The sequence below is a fragment of the Equus asinus genome, unplaced genomic scaffold, assembly GCF_041296235.1.
Source record: "Equus asinus isolate D_3611 breed Donkey unplaced genomic scaffold, EquAss-T2T_v2 contig_307, whole genome shotgun sequence".
NCBI lineage: Eukaryota > Metazoa > Chordata > Mammalia > Perissodactyla > Equidae > Equus > Equus asinus.
Window position 1 is genome coordinate 246,012 of NW_027224969.1, and position 14,256 is coordinate 260,267.

Sequence of the window (14,256 nt, forward strand, 5' to 3'; positions counted from 1 at the left end):
TTTTTCTTGGAACTTTTATTTTCTTTAGTTTTGTTTCCTGTTATATGATTCATTTATATTTATTTATCCAGAGACTATTTCTAAGTTTTATATCCTCCTGTCTGTTATCCTGGAATTTGGTGAAGAAATCTATACTTAATCTAAAAAATATCCCTCAAACTGATGATACTGCTGATGCAGATCAAGGCTGCCCGCTGGAGAGAAGCCCAAGGCGTCCTGGCCTACATACCCATCTACATCATCCTCCGGGAAGCACAGGACATCCTGACCTCATTGATCTGATTCTTACCCAAAGTTCTAGGACCACCCAATAACCAGAGCCACCTGCAAAGACACCATTTTAACATTTTTTTCATGATCTTTCCTTTGTCTTGTAAAGAAATAACTCACATACCTATGCCTTATAAATTTAGCCCTACCGTCAACCCATTGCAGCCCTTCACCTCCCCTGGGTCCTGTCCCCATGCTGCAGCTCTTCACCGCCCCTGGGTCCTGTCCCCATGCCTGCAGCTCTTCACTGTCCATGGGTCCTGTCCCCATGCTACTCCATGCTATTCTCTTAATAAAAGAGCACTACTGCCAGACCTCGAGAGTCCAAGAAATCTTTCTTTTGACTCCTCGGCTCGCCAAGACTGCATCACTGCGTTAGTTAACTATTATGTTTCTTAGGCTCATGTCAAATGTCATTGTTTATTTTAATAAAGATCTTTTAGTTAGACTAAGAAAATAGTACTTAATTACAAGTGATAACATCCATTAAGTATAAACACCTGATGATTATTTTTATTTTATATAACAGACCAACATATAGTTCTGAATAGTCTATAGTTCTTTTAACATAAGTTAGTGAAGCCAAACTCCTTCCTACCTTTGCTGTTCATTTATAACGGTGTAAAAATTTTAAATTAGTATCCACATACAGACCAATGCAGACCTGAACAAAAACATCTGAATATTGGGAAATAGAAATGAATACACTTTTCTTTTAAAAAACTTACTTTTTTCCTTCATATTTTAATTTTATATGCTTACAAATTGAGGCTTATTTTAAAAACTATTCTTTTGCTGTGATGTTATTAAGCTACAATGATTTCAAAAGAGATTAATATATTTAAAGAATCAAATTCTTGTGAACAATGACATCCTTAAAAAGGGCTTGTTTTCATTAATATTCCATTAATACGAAAGAGATGATGAGTGAGTTTTCTTCATAGCCGGGTTTACAGTGTATAGGAAGGGCCTGCCTTCCCAGCAAGGAGATCCTGAATCACAAGCTCCAGCCTCCATCAATGATGACAGGATTACCTGTGATGTAGGCAGACTGTAGTGATAAACACAAGGAGACCCAACAATTAGCCAGGTTTAACACAGGTTGTGTTTCTTCAATTTTTGTATGACTGAGATAACTAAACAATTTACTCTCCTGGTAACAGGAAACTTCACTTAACAAACAGAATTTAGGAAAATTAGAATTAAGTTTCGGGTGATTTAAAACTTCTGAGTGTTCTTGTGATCCAGAGCTAAGTGGCCTCTAGCTGGTGTTTGAGCATGTATCACATTCTACGCAGGGGCTATTAGGTATTTGGTCTCAGAATCAGAAAATTAAGCAGTTTGGTGATATATACCCATTCTCCAAATTAGGATAAAGTCGAGGCTAAAATAGTACACTTTAATTTTGAGACTCAGAACTATTCTAAACTAGCTGAGTTTTATGCCACTAATAAACTTTTGAACATAATCAAGTGTGTCAGTCATAAAGTGGTGGTGTCAATTTACAAATAGAATTGTTTTAAAAGATGGTGTATATTTAGTTGGTCAACATACACAGGTAATTCCACGAACTGGAGCATGCTAAATGTGTTTTTAAAATTTATGTGAATACTAATAATTATCTATTGAACTACAAAAAAATATTCTATACTAACTTCAGACATCTAAATCTGTGTAAAACTAAAGGAGTTAAAAATATTACTGTTTTTTCCCCACAGAATTTTTCATTTTCTAAATAATTCAAGGTGAAGTGATCCTTGTGGTAGAGGTTTAACAGTCTTTTAACTTAAACATGGATAATAAAGACTCTAATTTGTGTTCTTAGTTTTAAACTCATCTAAAGCCTGAGACAATGGAAGAGGCAAGAAGGAAAGACATCATAATAGAAGAACAGAAATTTTTTTTTTTTAGGAAGAGTAGCCCTGTGCTAAGATCTACTGCCAATCGTCCTCTTTTTTTTTTTTTTTTTGCTGAGGAAGACTGGCCCTGAGCTAACATCCATGCCCATCTTCTTCTACTTTATATATGGGATGCCTGCCATAGCATGGCTTGACAAGCGGTGCATAGGTCCACACCTGGGATCCAAACCAGTGAACCCCTAGCCACCAAAGTGCAGACTGCAAACTTAACTGCTGCGCCACCAGGCTGGCCCCAAGTTCAATATATGAAAACGGATCATATAAAGCAGATAAATCAGTTTATCAAGAAACAACCCCAATTCCCTCAAGTTTTTTTAAAAAGGCAAGTTCTCTGTTTTATATATGGACTCCTCTGGTCTCCTCTAAAAGGCCAATGGTCCTTTTGTTGCACATTTCAAGCCAGAACATTTCTAAATATTTGGTAACTTAAGTTCTGGCTAAACAAGGACAATTTAGCTTATCAGCAGTACCTCAAAATCAAGTGAGCTCTTCTGAAGATATAGATTCAGAGAAATCACAAAAGCCAATGTATGCTCCATTAATCAAATGCCTAGCAATTTCCCCAGCTATTAATTAACAGCTGTTGTAATAGTTCTGACAAGTAGTAACTGCTCTGTCACTAAAACATTTCAACCCTTCTATCTGCCACATTCATCAACCACCTCATGTGCACCAAATCACTGTAAAGAGGAGCTAAGTGGCCAGTGACACACCTCTCTCCTGCCTGCTCCCTTTTCCTTCTTTCTGCTCACACGTTAGTTTCCAGGGCATGTAACATTTCAAGACATAACATAGGGGGATATTCTTGTGCTCTATTCCTTATAAATGTAGTTTCTGCCTTCACAGTTGTAAGCCATTTAAAAATATACAATAGCCATTAAGGAAGAAACTGGGGGGCTGGCCCAGTGGCGCAGTGGTTAAGTTCGCACATTCCGCTTCTCAGTGGCCCGGGATTCGCTGGTTTGAATCCTGGGTGTGGACATGGTACCGCTTGGCATGCCATGCTGTGGCAGGTGTCCCACATATATAAAGTAGAGGAAGATGGGCACGGATGTTAGCTCAGGGCCAGGCTTCCTCAGCAAAAAACAGAAGGACTGGCAGTAGTTAGCTCAGGGCTAATCTTCCTCAAAAAAAAAAAAAAGGAAGAAACTGGTTACTAAATAGATGCAAAGTGGAAAGAGACAGAATTAGGAATTTCCATATATGATGACAAACAGTAAAAATTCATAGGAAAAGAGTCAGTGGGATTCTTCTAAATAAGTTTCCAGTAAAACTAAGAACACCAGATGCCAATTCTGTGTCTCCTGGACACAATTATATCTGGTTAACTCTCTCCCCATTTCACCTGAAGCTCTCATGATTTTGGAGGTTCGTTTGATTTACACTTAATCAAGGCTTCCCCAACTGTAATTTTTGAAAGTAACTGTTTCTCATAAAATTGAGTGATTTAATTTTTTTCCATCCTCCATTTTATTTGCTACAAGATTTGGTGACATATAAACTTGAATGAGGAAGAGTTAGTGGCTCAGATCAAAGTGGTCTTTCTTTGAGCAAATTAAATCAGAACTTATCCCTACCTCGTAAATGCAGCAACTTAACGATCATATGCTGTAACTCTGTAAAATGACATTACTTGATGAGCAAAAATAGCGGGCCAATGTGATTGAGAATAATGACCTCCCTGGGAAGAATAGCGCTTACTTCATCAGAAGCCAGGTACACGCAGAGCAGGGCTATTTCTTCTGCGGTTGCAAATCTTCCCGTCCTCTGTCTCTTCAGGAAGTCGCTCCGTGCCTGTGACCAGACACCACACCAGACATCAGTGGTGTGAGCTAAAGTATGAACTCACTGGCAGCTCCTTCAGGAGGCAAAGCAAGAGAGATCTACAGAGGCCACTGGCCTGCTGCCTCGATTATTCACGCATGATACATGAGAGTATCATTAATATTATTAACTGTGGGCCACGCAGGACTATGGTGACTCCTACGCTGCTCAAACTATTTGTGTTATACTAAAACCTACAGACACTGTGACAGATCAGGAAGTTAATCTTAAAGTAGAGGGTTTTTAAATTTTTCTGAAAATGTGGTGAAATATACATAATATAAAATTTATCATCTTAACCATTTTTAAGTGTACAGTTCAGTAGCATGAAGTGCATTCACACTGTTGTGCAACCAATCTCCAGAAGTCTCTTCATCTTGCAAAGCTGAAACTCTATGCCTACTAAACACTAACTCCCCAGGCCCCTCCCCCAGGCCCGGCTACTACCCTTCTACTTTCTGTCTCTATGCATTTGTCTACTCTGCGTAAGGAAGAGGGCATTTTTTTTAACTAAAAGATTTAAACACATTTAAAATAGGAGACATACCTCTTCAGGGTTTGGTCTGGCTTGTATTCTTTCTTGCAGAGATGGGGTATCAACGGTTCCTAAATCAAAGGGTGACATTCAGCTTGGTTACTTACTTAGACTGAAAAAGAAATTGGCAACTCAACTTTAAACTTCCTTTCCGTAGGATACAGGTACCAGAGAAATCCTGTCCATAACTTGGAACAGCAATTTCACCTCTTCTGCCTGCCCTTTTATTTCATAGGCTTATAACTTCTTTAACAGCATTTCCATGATTTTTAAAAGCACAGACTACAATTCACTATGACACTAGGCAGGGACTCTGAGTGAAACACCAGCATTTTAGTCGCATTACACTGACATGATACTTTATGGACTGTATGCAGTTTTACAGGTATTATCTCAGTAATCCTCACAACAACCCTGAGGGCTAGGTAATATCACACAATTCTTTACCAGTACAAGGACCCACATTGTCTCAATGATCTCAAAACCATTCTTTGCTGTCACGTTCACTCTGAATCCTCAGGGACAGCTCCATGCTTGTCACAGTCCTTGGTTCTAAATTTTCCTCATTATCTTGCCAGTTTTCATTGGCTTCAAATTCCTATTTTAACATTGTTTCATGTTTTTCATTGAAAAATATAATTTACAATATTTTACTTAAAAAAAGAAAAATAAGAATGACACTAAAATTTTTACAACCCCACTTAGTTCACCTTCCTACAGAGCAAGTTCCCCAGACTTTTTTTGTTAACGTATGTAACCTGTAAATTCTCAGGAAGCCTCTTTCTGACTGACAGTACTCCAGGAGGCCACACGGTCTTCCTACGGTCACGGAAAATGATCTGCAGTCATCCTTCAGGTCCATCTTTAGAGCGGGCTCCTCACAGCACTGCAGATTTGAGGTCTGCTCAGAAATAATTCCTTAATTTTATGACCATTTGCCATTTCTCTGGAGAGGCTGGGAAGCTTCAAAATTTGCACTTTCTGACACTTTTCTGTCTAAGAACCCTTTCTTTAGCTTCTTTCTCCTCTCACATTTTACTCGGAGGGGCGGCACTCTCCCCACTCTGGGAGGAAATTGCCTTCGCTACATTGCCTGGTTCATTAGAAACATTTTATACCTTCCATGTCACTGCAGCCAATAGTGCTGATAAAATTTCTGAAACCACATAACAAAGACCCCCTTGTATCCAGTTTCAGACAACATTTTTTTTTTTTAAAGATTTTATTTTTTTCCTTTTTCTCCCCAAAGCCCCCCGGTACATAGTTGTATATTCTTCGTTGTGGGTCCTTCTAGTTGTGGTATGTGGGACGCTGCCTCAGCGTGGTCTGATGAGCAGTGCCATGTCCGTGCCCAGGATTCGAACCAACGAAACACTGGGCCGCCTGCAGCGGAGCTCGCGAACTTAACCACTCGGCCACGGGGCCAGCCCCTCAGACAACATTTTGCTTACTTCTCTCATCAACAGCCTCCTTAAAGTCCAAAATTTCACCAGCAGTGTGCTCAAGATGCCTTGAGCTTCTCTAACACTCTCCTCAAAATCCTTACAGCTTCTACAGCTTCCTCCCACTGAGGAAAATGAGCGTCACATCTTACATGTGGCCAGTATGAATGGCCATTAAATGAGAGCTGTGGATCAAGCCTATGCCTTCTGCTTCATTCCACTGTCACCTGACTCTGCTGTGTCCATGGCACAGGCTGACACACCATGCTACTGTCTACCCAAGTCGTGCTGACCAGCTGTGACTCTACAGCCATCAGCACCATCCCACACACACTCATTCCCCATCATGTTTCCTTCTGGGACTGGCTCAGTGAGTCACAGCTAGTTCCTTGTCCCAGAGAATTTGATAACATATTTTCCAATCTTCTGAAAAGGCTAGCTGCTAAAACAATCACATTTTCCAAATCATTTTGCCATTTATTCCACCGGGTAAATGGTACCAAGAACAGCTAGGCTCAGGTATCACCAGTTTGTATGTTAAAACCAAGTGAAACTGTCTCTTCTGTATCCTCCTGTTTCTTAGTGCTACCGATGTTTACCTTTTTAGTCCAAGAAAAATTATACACAACACCTCCATAAGGGGAATGCTGTAGCTTGAAAGTGACAAGAAATTTTCACATATTGAGGTATATGGGGTAGCTATTTTGGTTTAAAACTGATTTGGCTTGAACTAAAGACACCTGACTTATAGCCTATCAAACATCTGCCTTAACCATTAAAGAGGGCATTATGCATTATCTCAAAGTAAAAGAAGGCACTCTTTGAAGATAAGGATGCACACTTCCCCTCCTGTGCCCACCAGTATCAGAACTCTTTAAAGATAAGTTCCCCTTCCTGACATCAGGGTCATGTTGACCTGCTTGCTAATTTGCAACTGAGTATCTCTCTGAAACTTTGATGAATATGTATCCTGGGTGTGTTTTATGGATGTTCTGTGTTCTAAAAAGGTATAAAACTGTACTGAAAACCATGCCTCTCTGGAACGCTTTCTTCCTTTGTAGAGACTGCCTGATTCAAGTAAAACGCACCTTATCTTTCTTATCTATAAAATGGTTATTGGTTATTCTGTGTCAACAAAAGGTATATAGTCGTCTTCCCTCTTTAATAAATCAGTGGTTTTCAACCTGAGGGGAGACCAGGCTGGATTACATCAGAATCTCCTGTGGGGCTGTCCAGCCTATTCCCCGTCAACTCCCCCCCAGATCCTAGCATACCCTCCAGGTCGTGAAAGGTCCCACAGGGAACTGCAATGCTTCCCCTCCTCAATCCCCACACCAGCTGTGAACTACTGAGAAAAACCTGGATCCTGGATGTTCATTTCATTTCTTTCCAGAGAGGAAGTTAGTAATTCTTCTTAGGTAGCCTATATTCATTTTGGTCAGTGGAACCAGGTGAAAGGGCATATCTAATTAATAGACACACCTACAGATATTAAGAAAATGAGAAGTCATTCCTAAGAAATAGGTTATTGAATGCTTTAGTTTGGACACATTGAATGTCCTTGCTACTAATAAGTTCTGCTTTTCTCCTTTCTTTTATGAGCGGTCAGCACATTTGGGTGAAGAGCCAAACAGTAAATATTCTTGGTGTTAAGAACCATTTGTTTTCAACTCTGCTGTTGTAGGATGAAAGCAGTCATTGCCAATACAAGAAGCAAACTGGGTGTGGATGTGTTCCAATAAAACTATATTTACAAAATAGGCGGTGGGCTGGATTTGGCCTGCAGGCCATAGTTTGCTGACTCACTTTGTATAGCATCAAGGAAGGTATTAATCCCTCCTTTTTATCCCTGGGCCAACCCAGGTGATTTCCACGGCAGAGCCCCTGTGTTCTGGGAGGCTCCTCTTACTTTCTTCCGCTGTCCTGTGAGCATGGGCTACTTTTCATCTTCCCCCCGACACAGTCATCCCTGGTCTGCTTCCAAAACAGTAAGCCCTGGTGACTCATGTCTCTTAACCCAGTGGTTTAGAATTGCCGCCACGTGCATGAGCAGCATGTAAACTGTTTGCCTCAGTGGCTTATTCCTGATGACTTAGGATCTCTCTCCCAACTGACTGTTAGACTGTTACCTTAACAGGATGGGACTCTTTCCCTTTTGAACTTGTCCCAATGACAGGCCACAGTAACAGGTAGTAAACAAGCTTATGGAGATCTCTCTCACAGTGGCAAGTGGGATGTCACAAAGGACAATTTCATAGCCCTGTGGAGCCTAACTCACCTGGACACACACAGTTGCACCTGATCCCCTGCTGGATGAAGTCTGCAGCCACGGACTTTGTGAGGCCAATCACGGCTGCCTTGGTTGTGCTGTAGACACATCTGTTCACAACTCCTGAGGATGAAGAGAAGGTTCGACAAGTGAAGGAATGAAAAACACAGTCTCCTCTAGAAAGGGAACACAAATTAGTGTCCCCAGTAACCAGTGTCATGCTTCCTCTCACCCCACTGTTTTTTAAAAATTGATATCAGGTTTTCTCCCTTAATAGGGTGAGTTTCTGAATTTAGGAAAATAGTATCATTATCGGCACAACTCAACTGAGACTCAGGTGTTGAGATGCTGCACTTAAATGACAAGTGGTTTTAGTTTTTCATCATCAGCTGGGAGAAACCTTAGGCAGATTCCAAAAGAAAATTAGGAGTGACATCGGCATCATGGTGGAGTGAGCTGTTCCCTTTGTCTCTCCCTCTTCGAACTACAACTAAATGGTCATTCATTGATCAGCAGAAGATACCCACACAGCACCTCAGGATGCCTGAGAGACCTGCGCAGCTATACATTTGAAGGGGGATGGACTACCCCTGGAGAGGTGGTGGAGATAGGTGAGTACTCTTCTGGTCCCCCAGCAGACCTGTACACGCATGCAGCTGCTCTCCCAGCTGGAGGCCCATAGTACTGCTGCAGCCCCAAGGGTGGGAGCGTGCCTCGGCGTGACCACAGGAACAGGTGATGGCAGCCCTGAGCCCCCGCACGATCGCTTTCTCGTCTGGTGGGAGAGCCCAGAGCCACTGCAGTCCCAGGGAATGGCTAGGCTCAGACCCAGTGGGGAGGCCCTGCCCACAAAGCACTAATGGCTGGTGTGACCTAGGAGCAGATGGCAGTGGAGCTGTGCACCCAGGCAAACAAATTCCCAGCTGCCTTGAATGCCCATAGTACCACTGCAGCCCCAAGGGGTGGACTGCAACTCAGTGGGACTGTGGGAGCAGGCAGCAGCCCTGAGCTCCTGCATAATCACTTTCTTGTCTGGTGGGAGAGCCCACAGGGCCTCTGCAGTCCCAACAAGTGGCCCAGGCTCGGACAAGCAGGGCTGACAGGGATCACGGTGGGCTCAGATTACACAGGTGCTGCCCCCTCTCCAGTGGTGGCAGGTGGAATGTATGACCAGATACTATCAGTATGCAAATGCACAAATCCACCCCATTGAATGGTATGAAGTATATTAATACTCCTGACCAGAAGGAAAAAGACAAATACTCAGAAAGCAATCCTGAAGGCACAGAAGTCTACAATCTAAATGACAGAGAATTCAAAATGGCCATCATAAAATACTCAATAAGTTATGAGAACTCAGAAAGACCGTTCAATGAAATCAGGAACAAAATTAATGAACGGAGAGAATTCTTCACAAAAGAGATTGAAACTATAAAGAAAAAAACGATCAGAAATGTTGGAGATGAAAACACAATAAATGAGATAAAGAAAAATTTGGAGACCTTGAATGACAGAGCTGATATTACGGAGGATAAAATTAGCAATTTAGTGAACAGAAATACAGGTATTCCAGAGGGAGAAGAGAAGGAGAATGGAGCACAAAACTTGTTCAAAGAAATAATAGCTGAAAACTTCCCAACCCTGGGGAAAGAGCTGGAATTAGAAGTAAAAGAAGCTAAGAGAACTCCTAATTGCATCAATGTAAAAAGACTTTCTCCAAGGCATGGATTAGTAAAACTGGCAAAACTTAATGGCACGGAAAAAATACTAAGGACAGTAAAGCAGAAGAAAATCACCTACAAAGGAAACCCCACCAGGCTTTAATTGGATTTCTCAGCAGAAACCTTACAGGCTAGGAGAGACTGGAATGATATATTAAAAATTCTGAAAGACAAAAACTCTAAGCCAAGAATACTCTATCCAGCAAACATATCCTTCAGATATCATGGAGAAATAAAATCTTTCCCAGATAAACAAAAGCTCAGGGAGTTCATTGCCACAAGGCCCCCTACAAGATTTGATCAAGAAGGCCTTCATACCTGAAAAGAAGAAGAAAGGGTTTACACAGCCTTCAGCAAGGAGATAAACAGGCAGACAAAATCAGAAAATTGCAACTCTTTATCAGAACAGATTAGCATAACATTAAAGATGAAGGGAAGGAAAATATCAAGAATAAATATAGTCTCATCATTTTAACCACAAACTCACAACACAAAATGGAACAAGTTGTGACAACAATAATGCAGAAGGCGAAGGGGAAAGGGATGGAAACTGCTTAGTCAAAAGAGATAAGAGTCTATCAGAAATGGACTATCTCATCTATGAGATCTTGTACACAAAGTGCAGGTTAACCACTAAAAAAATCACAACTGAGACACAAATGATAAATAAGCAGAAAACTGAGAAAACCATCATAGAGAGCCACCAAACTGAATCATCCGTCTGAAATACACGGGATAAGAAAAAGGGAAATACAGAACAACTGGGAAACAAGTGATAAAATGGCAGCATTAAGCCCTCATATATCAGTAATCACTCTAAATGCAAATGGATTAAATTCCCCAATCAAAAGACATAGAATAGCTGGATGAATTAGAAAACAAGACCCAACAATATGCTGCCTCCAGGAAACACGTCTCAGTTCTAAAGACAAACAAGCTTAGAGTAAAAGGATGGAAGACAATACTCCAAACCAATGGCAAACAAAAGAAAGCAGGTGTTGCCATATTTACAGCAGACAAAGTAGACTTCAAGATAAAAAAGACAATGAGATGGGGCCAGCCTGGTAATGTAGTGGTTAAGTTCACGTGCTCTGATTTGGAGGCCTAGGGTTCATGGGTTCAGATCTTGGGCGTGGACCTACACATTGCCCATCAAGCCATGATATGGTGGCATCCCATATACAAAAGAGGAAGACTGGCATGGACATTAGCTCAGGGCCAATCTTCCTCACCCAAAAAAAAAAAAAAGGCAATGGGAGACAAAGAAGGGCAGTATATAACAACAAAAGGGACACTCCACCAAAAGGATTTAACACATATGTGTATGTAACCCAGGAGCACCAAAGTACATAAAGCACCTATTAACTGACCTAAAAGGAGACATTAACAGCAACACAGTAATAGCAGGTGATGTTAACACCCCACTTTCATCAATGGATAGACCATCCAGAGAGAAGCTCAACAAGGAAATAGTGGAACTAAATGAATTACAGACCAGACAGACTTAATAGATATATATAGAACACTCCACCCAAAAGCCAGCAGAATACACATTCTTCTCAGGTGCACGTGGAACATTCTCAAAGAAGGACCACATGTTGGGAAATAAGGCAAGCCTCAATAAATTTAAGAAGATCGAAATCATATCAAGCATCTTTTCCAACCATAATACTATAAAACTAGAAATCAACTACAAGAAAAAAGCTGGGAAAGAGATAAACATGCAGAGACTAAACAACAACCTACTGAGCAACCAATGGATCATTGAAGAAATTAAAGGAGAAATCAAAAAACAACTGGAGACAAATAAAAATGAAAATACACGATACCAACTCACATGGAATGCAGCAAAAGTGGTCCTGAGAGGGAAATTCATGGCAATATAGGCCCACCTTAACCAATAAGAAAAATCTCAAATAAGCAATCAAATTACGCCTAACAGAATTAGAAAAAGAAGAACAAAAAAGGCCCAAAGTCAGCAAAAGGAGGGAAATAATAAAAATTAGAGCAGAAATAAATGAATTGAAACCAAAAAAACAGTAGACAGGATCAATGAAACTAAGACCTAGTTCTTTGAGAAGAAAAACAAAATTGACAAACCCTTGGCCAGACTCACTAATTTAAAAAAAAGAGAGAAGGCTCAAATAAAATTAGAAGTGAAAGAGGAGAAATTACAATGGATACCACAGAAATACAAAGAATTATAAGAGAATACTATGAAAAACCATATGCCAACAAATTGGACAATCTGGAAGAAATGGATAAATTCTTAGACTCATACAACCTCCCAAACTGAACCAAGAAGAAACAGAGAATCTGAATATACCAATCACAAGTAAAGAGATTGAAACAGTAATCAAAAGTCTTCCAAAAAATAAAAGTCCAGGACCAGATGGCTTCTCTGGAGAATTCTACCAAACACTCAAAGAAGATTTAATACCTATCCTTCTCAAACTATTCCAAAAAATTGAAGATGATGAAATACTTCCTAACACATTTTATGAGGCCAATATCACCCTGATCCCAAAGCCAGACAAAGACAACACAAAGAAGGAAAATTACAGGCCAATATTGCTGATGAACATAGACGAAGAATCCTCAACAAAACATTGGTAAACCAAATACAGCATCACATTAAAAGGATAATACAACATGATCAAGTGGGATTTATTCCAGGGATGCAGGGATGGTTCAACACCTGCAAATCAATCAATATGATACACATTAACAAAATGAGGAATAAAAACCACATGATCATCTCAAGAGATGCAGAGAAAGCATTTAACTAGAGCCAACATCCATTTATGATAAAAACTCTCAATAAAATGGGTAGTGAAGGAAAGTACCTCAACATAATAAAGGCCATATATGACAAACCCACAGCCAACATCATACTCAATGGGGAAAAACTGAAAGACATTCCTCTGAGAACAGGAACGAGACAATGGTGCCCACTCTCACCACTCTTATTCCACGTAGTCCTGGAGGTTTTGGCCAGAGCAATTAGGCAAGAGAAAGAAAGAAAAGGAATCCAAATTGGCAAGGAAGAAGTCAAACTCTTGCTGTTTTCAGATGATATGATTTTATATATATAAAACCCTAAAGAATCCATAGGAAAACTATTAGAAACAAGCAACAACTACAGCAAAGTTGCAGGGTACAAAGTCAGCTTACAAAAGTCAGTTGCATTTCTATACTCTAATAACAAACTAACAGAAAGAGAACTTAAGAATACAATCCCATATACAATCCCAACAAAAAGAATAAAATATCTAGGAATAAATTTAACCAAGGAGGTGAAAGACTTACACAATGAAAACTTTAAGACGTTAAATGAAAGAAATTGATGATGACATAAAGAAATGGAAAGATATTCCAGGCTCATGGACTGGAAGAATAAACATAGTTAAAACTTGCATACTACCTAAAGCAACCTACAGATTCAATGCAATCCCAATCAGAATCCCAATGATGTGGAAATAGAACAAAGAATCCTAAAATTTACATGGGGCAACAAAAGGCCCCGAATAGCCAAAACAATCTTGAGAAAAAAGAATGAAGCTGGACACATCACAATCCCTGACTTCAAAATATACTACAAAGCTGTAGTAATCAAAACAACATGGTACTGGTACAAGAACAAGCACACAGATCAATGGAACAGCACTGAAAGCCCAGAAATAAACCCACACATCTACGGACAGTTAATCTTCGACAAAGGAGGCAAGAACATACAATGGAGAACGGAAAGTCTCTTCAATAAATGGTGCTGGGAAAACTGGACAGAAATATGCAAAAGAATGAAGTTAGACCATTATCTTTTGCCACACACAAAAATTAACTCAAAACAGATTAAAGACTTGAAGCTAAGATGTGAAACCATAAAACTCCCAGAAGAAAATATAAGCAGTACACTCTTGGATATCAGTCTTAGCAGTATCTTTTCGAATACCATTTTTACTTGGACAAGGGAAACAAAAGAAAAAAATAAACAAATGGGACTTCATTGGACTAAAGAGCTTCTGCAAGGCAAAGGAAACCAGGAACAAAACAAAAAGACAACCCACCAACTGAGAGAAAATATTTGCAAATCATAAATCCAACAAGGTGTTAATTTCCAAAATAGACAAAGAACTCATACATCTCAACAACAAACAAGCTGATCCAAAAATGGGCAGAGGACACGAACAGACATTTTTCCAAAGAAGATATATAGATGGCCAACAGGCACATGAAAAGATGTTCAACATCACTAATTATTAGGGAAATGCAAATC

The 14,256-nt window shown here is 40.0% G+C and overlaps 1 pseudogene; it reads right to left on the reverse strand.

Moving 5' to 3' along the window:
* Positions 1 to 14,256, reverse strand: part of LOC139043623 (dehydrogenase/reductase SDR family member 6-like) — a 30,146-nt pseudogene continuing 15,890 nt past the window's right edge.